Genomic DNA, 13,883 nt, shown 5'->3' with positions numbered 1-13,883 from the left:
CCTTCTCCACTATCAAGGTACCATTGATTATCCTCGCCTCTATCTTGGCCCTTATAAGCCAGTAGCAAGGTACCATCTTCTTGACACTTTTCTTCAGCATAATTGGTTTTCTCTTCGACTTTATTTTCGTTAGGGGCTCTACATTCAGAAGCATAATGTTCAAACTTATCACAATTGTAACACTTGATTCGTGTCTTGTCATACCTTGAATTCGGATTTCCTCTCCCATGACCTTTGTTAGAGATTTCGTCCTTGGTTATTGTTGTAAGGCCTTCATCCTTGTCCACGTCCATATGTACGCCCTCGTCCTTGTTCTTGACTATAACTCCATCTTGATTAGTTGTGTGCATTTTCTTCTTTTTTTGAATCAACGTGCCTTGAGGGCTTACTCCACGATCTCTTCCTTCTTCTTTTTCTTTTCTTTTCTTCATAAGTTTGCAACAAGCCAAGAAGTTGCTATATTGACATGGCCTCTAAGTCTTTTGTTTCTTCGGTGTTGGAAATAGAGAGCCTTGTTTCTCAACACCAAGAGGGAGGATGAATTGATGATTTATAAAAATTAATGTTTTTCTAATATTTTTGCAAAATTAGAATGATCTTGAAAACTTTCTTGCATTGTAAGTAAAGTGCGTATGCAATTCAAAGTTAAAGAGATAGAGAAAAAAGAACAAACACAATGTTTTATCCTGGTTCGGCCTCAATGCCTACATCCATTCACCTTTCCAATCAACCTTAGATTGAAGGATATTTCACTATATTGATTTAAGAATTATACTAAAGGTTTTACAGTGAACACACTCTCACAATGTAAACACCTTTCCTACTCAATCAAATATAGAAAAGAAAACACCTGCACACACAGAACCACACGTTCTTGCTCCAGAAACCCTTTGAGAAACCCCTCTCAAAGTGCAAGAGCACTCTTCTTCCTGTCGCACACGAAGAAGGACACAACACAATCAACAAGTGCAGAAACCTTTTATGATGACAAAAGATACACCTCAGTAGTGCGAATCTGATCAATCAGCCACATTCTCAACAATCATCTCAAGAATCCTTCACGTTTCTTCACAATCTTCACTTCTTGATTCTTGGAGCGTATATGCATGTTAAGACTCCGGCAAGTGTACCAAATCATATCAAGTAATATAAAATGGTACGACCAAGTATCGTATCCCAAAGGACTCGCGACACTAAATAGTTATGTGATTACTCAACTAATTAAGACTTAAGAAGAACAATTTTTGGGGGTTTTCAATGCAAATGCAATAAAAATAAACATGAATGCAATTTGATCAATTGAGGCTAAACACAAGGATGAATGAATGATATTGAAAATATGAGATGAATATGTTGTTGGGTTTAGATTTCACCTAATCACTCTCATGCATATAGGAATTCTTCTTGTTTCATTAATGTTAATGCCACTTTCTAATTTACTTTAAGCCCGATGTCTCGGTGAAGAAAGTCTACTCTTAATTACTAGGTCACAATGTCTTGTATCCCCAACAATTAATAATTCATTACATTCGCATAAAAGCTTAAAGACAACCAACCCTCCCATCCCTATGTCTAGGTAATATTGCTTTTGGGAGAATTTCCCCAGTTTTAGATTTCCCCATATGTTTCCATATTGAAAACATCAATAATCATGCAATTGAATGAGTTAAACAAAACATGCATAGAGCGTAGAGGAAAAACCGTAACAATTAGTGAAGTAAAAAATTTATAATATAAATCAATTCAATACATGAGAGTTTCAAAAGGTCACATTGATGAGTCAATATTTTGTTCACTTCACTTAGTTTATTGTGCTAGAATTAATCGGGGAATTGTGCTTAATTGTCCAGTATTTTCCTATTTTTACTAATTGTGCTTAATTTGACCAAAAATTCTAATTTTAATTAATTTGGATTATTTGAGCAAATTATTTGCATTATTAATTGCAGAAAAAATTTTGGAAATACAATTTGGGACACTTGGAGGTAAAATGAGCAGGTGTGGATTTAAATTATGGGAGTGCACATGGAGATGGGCTTGATTGGAGAAGCTAAGAAGTGGTGCTGGAAGAAAAAGGGAGATCTTCATCCAGCAGCTTGAGACGGTTCAGCTGCTAGCAAAGAAAAAGGGCCTTCATTTTAGAGAAGTGCACACCACACGGCCTATGATGAAGTGACGCGTCCAGAGGCCTTGAAGAAATTGCTCAATTAGCAATTGGGGAGACGCGGACAGCAATGAGAGCAGCTTGGTCCAGCAGGTTGGAGCAAGCACGTCACGGGCTTGGAGTCACGCGGGAGGCTCCATTTTCCCTTTTGGCTTGAGACGGACCAGAGGTGGCATATCCAGCAACAGGGGGTGCACATCCAGCTATCTCAATGCACCCAACAACATCACGGCCCAGGTCCAGCTTGGCAGCAGAAAAGAAGGGCTTCATTTGGCAAAGAGGAAGCACACACGTCCAACCTCCACGCCCACGATCCAACAATGCATCCAGAGCTTTGAAGAAGGTTCTCGGTCCAGCAGTGTACGTTTGAAGACAGCAGGCTTCACGCATCCAACAAAATTGGGGGTGTGTCCAGCACATTGGAACCACGTGTCCAGTAAGTGGGAAAAAGCAGAAGCAGCAGGAAGTCCATCTTTGGAAGCACACAACAGCCGCTCATCCATCAGCTATGGCATCTTCACGGTCCAGCAAGCAGCACACGTCCACGCCACGGCCCACACTTTGTGCATCCAGCAAGCAGCTTCAGAACGCCTCAAAGAAGAAGCACAACAGCATCACACAAGCTGGGTCCAGCAGCGGGCTTGGATTGATTCACGTTTAGCATGAAGTGTGGTGTCATGAAGAAAGATTAGGAGGTGCAGGGAGAGATGGTCCAGCCGCCACCTAAGTTGGAGGATTTTCTTTAGCTTAAGAAGAGGGGAGAGATGAAAAAAGAATAGTGACCTAGGACGTGGGGGGAGGCAGCCGCCACCTTCATTGGAGTTTTTCTTTGAGCAATTTTCAATTTGTAGAAATGGGTAGCATGCTATTACGGGATTTTGGATGAAAAAGCTTTACTTTAATTTGACTGATTTACTCATTCCCCTTCTCATTTTGGTTCATGCACTTTGTATCGAAGCTTTTAAGTTTATGATTGTATTGTCTAACTTTGCACACTCATTCTTGGAGTTTGTTTTGGCTGGAGAAGACAACACTGTCACGTCCAAAGGCTTTCTTTTTCTTTTAGAAACCAAATGGAGATATTTTTGTTTTTTTTCTAAAAAGCATTAGCATTTAGTGGGACCCTTTCTTGCATTGATTTTGTCTTTTCATTAGTGGTTTTAGAAAAGAAGAAGTGGTGATTCGGTGGAGGATGGAAGGGAAGCAGCGCATTCAATTGGAGAACGTAGCTTCCGTGTTGGTGTGCACGGGTTTTATTCCAGTAGCTGCCACCTCCGTTTACTTCTTCAAGCATTTAAGTGTTCTTCACGCATTTAGCTTTCCTCTTTCCGCCTCCATTTTCTCGGTTTGCAATTAAATTTTTAGCTAAAAGTTACATCTCCAATTAGTTCATACAATTTTGCTTTGAATTTATATTCCAGCCATGTGCATTTCTGCTTTAGCTTACAGCGTTTCATTTAATAGCATTGGATGCATTTTTTTTCCTTTTTCAGCTGAAATGAATTTGGTTTTCCACGTTTCGGTGATGGAGTGGTAGATTCATTAGATTTAGGTGTATTTAATTTGGTCAAGTGTAGCTTCCTTTATTCCAGCCACAACATGCATTTTCTCTTTATTCATTGTGTACAAGTTGTACAAGGAATTGATAAGTTAATTTTTCTTGCTGCATTACGCTTCTACGCGTTGCCTTTAATTAATGGAAGATGCATTTCTGATTTAGCAATTTCAATTGAAGTGATTCATGCAAGTTTTCTTTAATTTAGTTGAAATGTTAGCTTAAGTGACCAAATGTCTTAATTTTGTGTTTACATCTGTGTTTATGTTCGTGTTTTAATTTATTTCAATCGCATTCAACAAAATTTCACAAAAACCCCTTTCTAATGTGTTTGACCTGCGACTCGAATCACATTTGGTCCTTGAGAGACGACCTAAGAGTCACTTCCTAGTAACTATACTGCATTAATTTTGCAATCAACTTTTGTGTGAGGTGCGACCCTCTCAACACACATCTTTCCCCAACAACAAATAAGCTTTTAGTTCCCCATCATCATGGAGAAACTAGATGAAACATGAAAGAATGAAAGAGATAAAAATATCCTAGAAAGAGAAGAGAAGAGCTGTCAAATCCCCAAATCTACCCCTAAGGGGTGTAAAGTGTGTGTCTGTGTTCAAACCATCAAAAGATACAATCCCTAGGACGTCCAAGTCCTTAAATAGAACATAAAAATAACATAAAACAGGTCCAAACCCACGAAACTGGCGCTCAACGCTCCAAAAGGGTGCCCAGCGGTGGTTGCGGCACTAAACTAACGCTCAGCGGTGGCGCTCTGGCGTGAGACAGACAGAAGAAATTGGCGCTCAGCGCCCCTTTTCTATACTCTGGTTGACTTTTCTGCACTTTGGTTGACTTTTCAACACTCTGGTTGACTTTTTTGCATTCTCGTTGACTTTTCTGCATTCCAACTATTTGGTACTTTAACTCTTCTTTCGAATCATTCCAATAGCCTACAAAATCAAGGGAATTTAGTGATAAAATCATCAAGTGTAACCTCAAGTCTCTTATTCACAAAACTAAAGCAAAAACATGAGTTAAAGCAAGTTTCTAAGTCAAAAAGGGTGCATTTAGTGTCAAAATTACATCACAGATAATGATTTTTTCAACCGTTATAAGTGCAATCTATAAAACTTTCTCAGATAAAAGATGTCTGATGTGAGAATGTACAATTTATCAAAAGTCTTCAGAAACACAAGTAATGCGTCAATTTATACTTTTCATTAAATCAGACGCAAAGTAATCGATTACGTTAGTAATGTAATCGGTTACATGAAAACCATGTGTAACAGAATTACAACTAACACAACTCTTAATTGAATGCACGATTAATGTAATCGATTTGCATTTAATGCTAGTCAAACATATTTAAAAATATGATTACATAACTTGTGTAATCGATTAAGCTAAGCACTTAAACAGATTTTGAAAACTTTTTCTCTTCAAAAACTCATCAAACACATTTGAAAAAGATCTATGCAAATACACGAGTCTTAATCGATTTAACACTTAATGCAATCGATTCAAACTTGTTGTTTTGTCACAGTTCAAAATATAAGTTGTCTGATGAACTTAATTGATTAAAACAATACTGTAATCGATTATGTCATGCAGATTTGCTGTTGTGCTTGTGGTTTTCATCACACATAACATATAGTATGCATACAAAGATGTAATCAATGGTCCTTTTGAAAAATGTTTAGTATATTGAAAACCATTGATGGAAAAACTCTTTTGTAAAAATTTTCTGAATGGATTAAAATTTCTCTGCACTTACTATTGATGACTTTTCTAGGGTATCAACATGCAAGAGTGCTAAAGAAATGTGGGAAGTTCTTGAGGTAACTCATGAAAGAACCGATGAGGTAAAAAGGGCTAGACAGAATTCTCTAATACAGGAGTATGAAATGTTTAAAATGAAGGCTGGAGAGAACATCTATGAAGTCCAAAAAAGGTTCACTGACCTTGTAAACCGTTTGATTGCCCTTGGAAAATCATTTAAGAAAGAGGAGATCAACATAAATATTCTGAAAAGCTAGAATAGTAGTTGGAAACCAAAGGTAACAACCATATTAGAATCAAGTGATCTTACTACTATGAATATGGCTACTCTTTTTGGAAAACTCAGAGAACATGAATTGGAGCTGGGAAGACTGAAAAAGGAAGAGGAATCTGAACAAAAACATTCTATAGCTCTCAAAGAAACCAACAAGAAAGCCTTAACCAGAAATGAATCTGATGCTGATTCTGATGCATATGTGCCAGAAAAAGAAGTTCTAAACATGATGGTAAAGAAATTTACTAAATTCATGAAAAATAGAAATATTGCATCTGATTTTGTAGGTAACTCAATAGGAGGAAAAAGGAAAGTAAAAGCTGCAACTTTTACAGGTTATGAATGTCAAAAAGAGGGACACATCAAACCTGACTGTCCAGATTTGAAGATGAATTAGAAAACTGATGAGAAGCACAATCAAGACAGAAGGAGGAATAAGCAAAGGAAGGCCTAAATAGCATGGGAGGATTGTGATTCAGGAGGATCTTCAAGTGATGAAGATGACCAAAGCCTAGAGGAGGACACAAAATTATGTCTCATGGCTAGATCAGTTAACTCAGAAAGAAGCAGCAGCAATTTTGAAGATGAGCCTATTGAGGACAAATACTATCAACTACTAGATGCATTAAAGGAACTTCATGCTGAAGCAATGAAACTTCAACATAAGGTTAATCGATTAAACTCTGAAAGAAAAGATTTTGAATACATAATCAATAACCTTGTTGAAGAAAATGATAAGTTGAAAAATTGAACTTGATAAAGCTTTACAATATGCTATAAATGCTAAATCTGAAATTAAAGTTGTTGAGAAGGATTATAAAGATTTCCATGCTAATGTTGAAAAGATTGAATATCTAACTAATAGAATTCGCTAAATTTAATCTTCGTAGATCTAACCTAGAAGCAGTTTCTAGGATCACAAAGAAGAGTAATAAATAAACAAGGAATAAGTTATAAGGCAAAGAGTGAAAGAGTAAACTCAAAGAAGTTCACTGATTTGAGTAAAGCTTCAAATATTACCTATTTCTACTGCAATTCAATTGGTCATAATGTTAACTCATGCTATTATAAGAAAATTGGTGTTCCTAAAGGAAAGTTTAAGTGGATTCCTAAAGAACCAAGTTTTGTAACTAACATGAAAGGCCCCAAGTTCATTTGGGTACCTGCCTCCAAACCATTTGAAAGTTTAGCAAGAAAGTAAACTGGACTAGTAGCAGATAGCACTCAAGGAGGAATTACAATGGAATATATAAAAAATCACTTGAGTATCGTCTTTGGTAACAACTGTTGTTAAATATGAAATTCATACATCATTTCTTTAATCTGTGAATGTGTATTGATGTGTGTCTACGATTTGTGTTTGTCTACATTGCAAAAGTGGTTTAAAAATGTTTTTACGACTTTTAACCGATTGTATTAGTAATGAAATGGATTAATATGTTCTCAGTATTTCTCTGTACTTTTCAAAAATCTGAGACTGTCCTTATCTTAATCGATTATGTAACTAATCAAATCGATTAAAAAGTTATACTAGACCTTCAAGTTTTCAAAGATTCAAATTTTTTAAAAAAACCAAATAGATTCCGCCTATATAAATAGGATTTGCAAATCTAGTAGTGTAATCATTTTGTTCGGAACTCAAACATTAAAACCCTAAACTGTGAAAGACACTCCAAAGTCCTGCTCAGAAATGACTTCTTCTTCCTCATCAAGACATGGGAAAACGGTTACCCAGAGCACAAGAAAGGCTAGTCCTGGTGGGTGGATCAGCAATGATGAGGTTCAACACCGTTTTATGTGTTGGAGAAAAATTAAAACAGTGGTTCCTCAGAAGTCTTTGGATCTTTAGTTATTCAGAAACGAATGGTTTCTATTCTAGGAGTGGATTGCTTATCAAGGACTTGATGAATTTGTGCTAATGAAAGGTGAATGCTATCCTGATTTAGTTGAAGTGTTCTACACTAATCTAAAAGTTATTGATGGTGTTGTATACTCTCGGGTAAGGGGTGTTAACATCACCATTGATAATGGTGTCTGGCCATCACTTATTGGTCTTAAGGCTCAGGGATTGTTGTCTCATATTCGTGATTCTGATTCCAACATTTGGTTTACCAAGAAAGAAATATATAAGGATTGTTTGCGATATCCAAGGAGGTACAAAATGAACAAATTGTATCTGCATGATGGACTGAATAAGGATGAGAAAATGTGTGTTTTTTTCCTTACTTGGCTATTACTGCCAATAAGATATATACATGATAGATTGTCAATGGAAGATGTGTTTCTGCTCAACGCCATAAAGACAAATACCCACCAATTAGGTTGCTGTCTTGGAAGATCACATGATTAAAGGTTGAATTAATCACGAGCACAATCTGCCCTATGGAGATAAGTTGTGGATTAGTTTAAAAGAACATCTGAAAGGATTCTGAAGGTTGAAAAGTCTTTGTTCAGAATTGAAAAGAAAGTGGATATGCTTATCGAAAACCATAATATTAGTGACTCCTCAATAGATGAATTTGATGATGAAGATGAGTCAACTGTTGAGGATTCTATGGACATGTCTGAATCATAATAGGGATTTAATGTCTTCTTTATTTTTGGTTCGAAATGAATGTAATCTAGTTTTTAAGCCATTTATATTTGGGATTTTACTTGTAATCGTTTTAGTAATATCAATGAATGAAATGAACTAAGTTTGAATTATATCAAATTGGTTGATGAATTGATTGCAAATGATTATATATGTTGCATGTATGCAAACTATGCTATTCTCTATCATGCTTATTCTTTTTGCATAGTCATTTTGGTGCGGTTCCTCCTTTCGATGCTTTTCCAGGTCTTTCTGAGCTCTAACTCCTTAGCACTTCATCTCTGCTTTCCGCATTCTCTCATTACCTATCAAAACAAGGGAAATTAGTCATAAAATCATCAAATTCAATCACAACTCTCTTATTCACACAACTTAATGAAAAAGCATGAGTCCAAGCAAGTTTCTAAGTGAAAAAGGGTGTATTTAATATCAAAATTACATCACAAATAACGGTATTTTCAATCGTTAACAATGATATATATGGTCATACATTCTGATACTTATCATTTTACATTCGCTGTGAATGAACATGTGTATTCTTAAATGTTGCACATACATAAATATGTTAGCATTCAAGCATTAACTGTTTTACTCTGATATATGCCTGATCATATTTGGTACATGTTTGATTACATCTCATATATGCTTGAAAAACTATATCGGTAAATTGTACTCTAATTGATTAAATCCATTATTGTCAGTACTTCTACAAATTGATAGGGGGAGAAATTGAAACAATTTGAACTGTTAATTATTGAAAGGGGAGCATCATTTTATTTCATACATATACAGTTTGATGTATATCTGCATGATTTACTGTCTCTTGCTTGAAATATCTTTTCTAATACCTTTTTTGCTAATGCCCAAAGGGGGAGAGACAATTGAATTTTTTTTATACATCATGATTGTGCACAATGGAAAAAGGGGGAGATTGTTGATAGGGGAAGCAATGTAAGTGCTAAACCCAATCCCTGATTTGTTTAGTTTTTAATGATGACAACACATTGATTGTAACAACACATATTTGTTTTCATGAAAACAACAAAAATGTGTATTTGTGATTGATACATATGTTGGTATGTAAATGTTTCTTTATGATTGATACATATGATGATATGTTGTTTGATCTGCATACTTCTATGATCATAATTGTGTTTATATCTACTGTATGCATACTAAATGTTTTTGTGTGATAAAACCACAAGCACAAAGAAACTTTGTATAAAATAATCGATTATAGTGATGTTGTAATAAATTAACTTCATCAGATAGCTTATGTTTTAAATTGGCAAAACAATAAGTTTTAATCGATTACATTAAGTGTATAATCAATTTAAACTTGTGTCTTTGCAAACATAAATTAAAACTGTTTTAATTGTAATTCTAATACAACTGTTAAATGGTGTAAGTGATTACATTACTTACGTAATCGATTGAAATGCGTCTAATACCAAAAAAACTATATAATGAAGCATTGTGCTCTGTATTAAGAACTTTTAACACTTTGATCATTTGAGAACTTTCATATCTGATATCAAAGAGTTTTACAGAGTATTTGTAGGTGCACATAATTGCTCCAAGAATCAAGATTTAAAGAAAGTGATACTCTTGAAGGATTGTTGAAGAACAAGTTGAAGCGCTTATTGACTGATCAAATTCTGCATGACGAAGGTGTATTCTATTCTGGTCAGATTTCATTTTTTCCAATCAAGAGGATTGTTGTTTCGCTGTTGGTACTTTAAGAAGAGTCTCAAAGGGTTGCTGCAGTTAAGAGGGTTGTTCTTCTGCAGGTTGTATTTGATATATTCGATTGGTTTAGTTAGGGAGGTATTTTACATTTGAGAAGTGTTCTCTGTAAATCCTTGTTGTAAAAACTAAAATCTTTATAGTGGAAAGTCTTTTAATCTCAGGTTGATTGAAAGAGACTGAATGTAGGCATTGAGGTCGAACCAGGTTAAAAGATTGTGTTTGTTTTCTTTCTCTATCTCTTTACTTCTTTATTATTCATAATTGTGTTGTGCATTTTTAAAGATCATCTTAATTTTCCTAAAAGATTTAAAAAGAAAGAGTTTTTGTCAGTTAGCAATTCACCCCCCCTCTTGGTAAGTGAAATTAGCCCTATCTTTTCTTACAGTTGGTATAGCACTATTAAATGCTTAACCAATTACATTAATTTTGTAATCGATTAAATTGCGTCAGACTTGTGGAAATCTATATATTGACGCATAACACTCTGCATTGATAACTTTTGTGCTTTTTGATCTTTAATTATTGACATAAGAGGGTCGAGATAATATTTTGCAGGTGTGCTTTTTCTCCAAGAATTAAGAAACTACATTTTGGTAGATTTGAAGGATTCTTGAAGGATTGTTGTGTACTTTCATTGGCTGATCAATCATCCGCACTTTGAGGTGTTTTGTTTCCAGATCACTACTATGTTTACAATACATAGATTTTGGTTTCCCTGTTGCATGTTGCCAGGAAGAGAAATGTGATTCTAATATCTGTGAGAGGTGTTTCAAAGGGGTTCTGCAGAAAGAGGATTGTTCTTTCAGCATTGTGTTTGTTCCTATATTAGATTTAGAGTTGGAAAGGAGATTACATTGAGAGAGGGTCTCATATAATTAAATCTTTATAGTGAAAGGTCTTTCAACTCAAGTTGATTGAAAGGGATTGGATGTAGGCATTGAGGTCGAACTAGTATAAAAATCTTTGTGTTTGTTTTACTATCCCTTGACTCTTTTACTGCATTATATTCTTTATTGTCTTGTGTGTTTATGAAAGCGCTAAAGATTTCCAAACATTAATAAAAGAACATATTTTCAATAAGAACCAATTCACTCACCCCTTTTGGTTGAGAAATAAGGCCAAACTATTCTTACAATTAGCAATAACATAACCATGTCTGGATAATCACCCACTTGTCCATATTCGCTTGTGAGTAATAAGACAAATTTTTATGAAAGAAAAAGGTAACACATAAGTAAAGTGTTAACTATACACTAGTGCAGAAAGGACTTTAGACGTCTATTATTTTGGCCTTTTGACGTCCGACGTGACCCCGACGTCTTTGTGGGTGACGTTAACCAGACGTCTATTGTGCCAGGTCGGACGTCTATATAGACGTCCGTTTGTGTCGGAACGGACGTCTATATGGATGAACGGGTTATTTAGGGTTACGGGGTTTGGACGTATGTTTGTGCACTGCCAGACGTCTAAGGGTCACTCGATGAAAATTATAATAACACGTCAAAAACATGCCTACACAAAACGCTATCAAAAAATTATTAACGAAGAAACTAACCTGAAGAGCAGATTCAAAATGAAAATGGAGGGAAATGGAAGAGTGCACGACCTAAAACGTAGGCCAAAAAATGCCGCCCAAGAACACGCAACAAACTGCACCAAAACGCACCAAAAACGATTTTTAATCGGTCCAAATGAAAGATATTTCATCACTGAACAATTTAATCGGAATAAAAGTAAGATTAAATGGTCCAAAACAGATAAAAACCAACCTGGAAATGCAAGGCGCAGAGGGAACTCTCATGGAAGCGCGTAACTCCTCGCGGGTTCGCGTTTTGGTATATATGTCCTTCTTTTAAACGTCTTTTAAACGTCCGTTCTGGAGGGGGCTGGACGTGTATAATATTATAGACATCTGGCCCCTCCAGAACGGACATTCAAAAGGCTGAAGCAATCAACTCTTCAACTCCCCCCGTCAGCCTTTTGAACGTCCGTTCTGGAGGGGGCCGGACGTCTACAATATTATAGATGTCCGGCCCCCTCTAGAACGGACGTTCAAGAGGCTGACAGGGTAGTTGAACCCGTCAGCCTTTTGAACGTCTTTCTGGAGGGGGCCGGACGTCTACAATATTGTAGACATTCGGCCCCCTCCAGAACGGACATTCAAAAGGCTGAAGCAATCAACTCTTCAACTCCCCCCGTCAGTCTCTTGAACGTCCGTTCTAGAGGGGGCCGAACGTGTACAATATTATAGACGTCCGACCTATAGTACCCCGACGTCTTCTGACCTCTGATTCTGACGTCTACATAGACGTCTGACCTATGTAGTCCGACGTCTCATAAACGTCACCCATAACGACGTCGGATCGGGATCAGATGTCTAAAGTCCAAAATAACAGCCGTCTAAAGTCTTTTCTGCACTAGTGATATATATATATATATATATATATATATATATATATATATATATATATATATATATATATATATATATATATATTCATAGGGAAGCAATGTAAGTGCTAAACCCAATCCCTAATGTATTTGGTTTTTTATGATGACAACACATTGATGATAAAAACACATGTTTTCATGACAGCACAAAAATGTTTCTTTATGATTCTTAATGAATTGATACATATGTTGCTATACAAATGTTTCTTTATAATTGTTACATATGATGATATGTTGATTGGTCTACATACTTAATGTGATCAGTAATTGTGTTTATATCTTGTGTATGCATACTCATGTTTTCATGTGATAAAACCACAAGCACAAAGCAACTTTGTATGAAATAATCGATTACAGTGATGTTGTAATCAATTAAGTTCATCAGACAACTTGTGTTTAAAACTATGGCAAAACAACAAGTTTTAATCGATTACATTAAATGGATAATCGATTAAAACTGGTGTCTTTACAAACATCTTTTTGAAATGTTTTTTGATGAGTTTTAAGGTGAAAAAGTTTTCAAAATTTGTCTAAGTGTATACCGTAATTGATTACACTTTTTATGTAATTAATTAAGTATGTTATACTTTGAGAACTATTTTCAAGCTAAGTCATAACAGAAATAACGGTCATATTTTCAAATGTTTTGACTTGCATTTATTAGCAATCAATTAAATACTCAATCAATTTGAACTGTTTTAAATGTAATTCTGTTACAACTATCAAAAGTGTAACTGATTACATTACTTACATAATCGATTAAAATGCGTTTGATATGAGAAAAACAATATAATGACGCATTGTGCTCTGTATTAAAAATAACTAATACTTTGATCTTTTAGAAAACTTTCATATCTGATGTGAAAGAGTTTTAGAGAGATTTTACAGGTACACGAAATTGCTCCAAGAATCAAGATTCATAGAAAGTTACACTCTTGAAGAACAAAGTTGAAGTGCTTATTGGATGATCAAATTTTGCAATACTCAAGTGTTTTCTGTTCTGATCAGATTTCATTTTACAATCAAAGAGGATTGTTGTTTCCCTGTGCACTAGCCAGGAAGAAGAACGGGAGGTTCTTGGTACTTTGAGAAGGCTCTCAAAGCGTTGTTGTAGTAAAGAGGATTGTTCTTCTGCAGGTTGTATTTGTTGGAACAATCGGTACCGATATTGCGTAGCGAAAATAGTTAAACATAGAGTACGATACAGATTGTTAAAATCAAAGAGCTTGTTCAGTCAATTTTAAAAGTGGTTCTTTAATTTTCTCTTAAACGTTTTATCAAACAGTTGATGTGCAGAAAATGTAAAGAGTGTAGGCAG

Source organism: Vigna umbellata, chromosome 7 (assembly GCF_029865625.1).
Source record: "Vigna umbellata cultivar VRB3 chromosome 7, Vumbellata_1.0, whole genome shotgun sequence".
NCBI lineage: Eukaryota > Viridiplantae > Streptophyta > Magnoliopsida > Fabales > Fabaceae > Vigna > Vigna umbellata.
Note: the sequence above shows the minus strand (reverse complement) of the source record.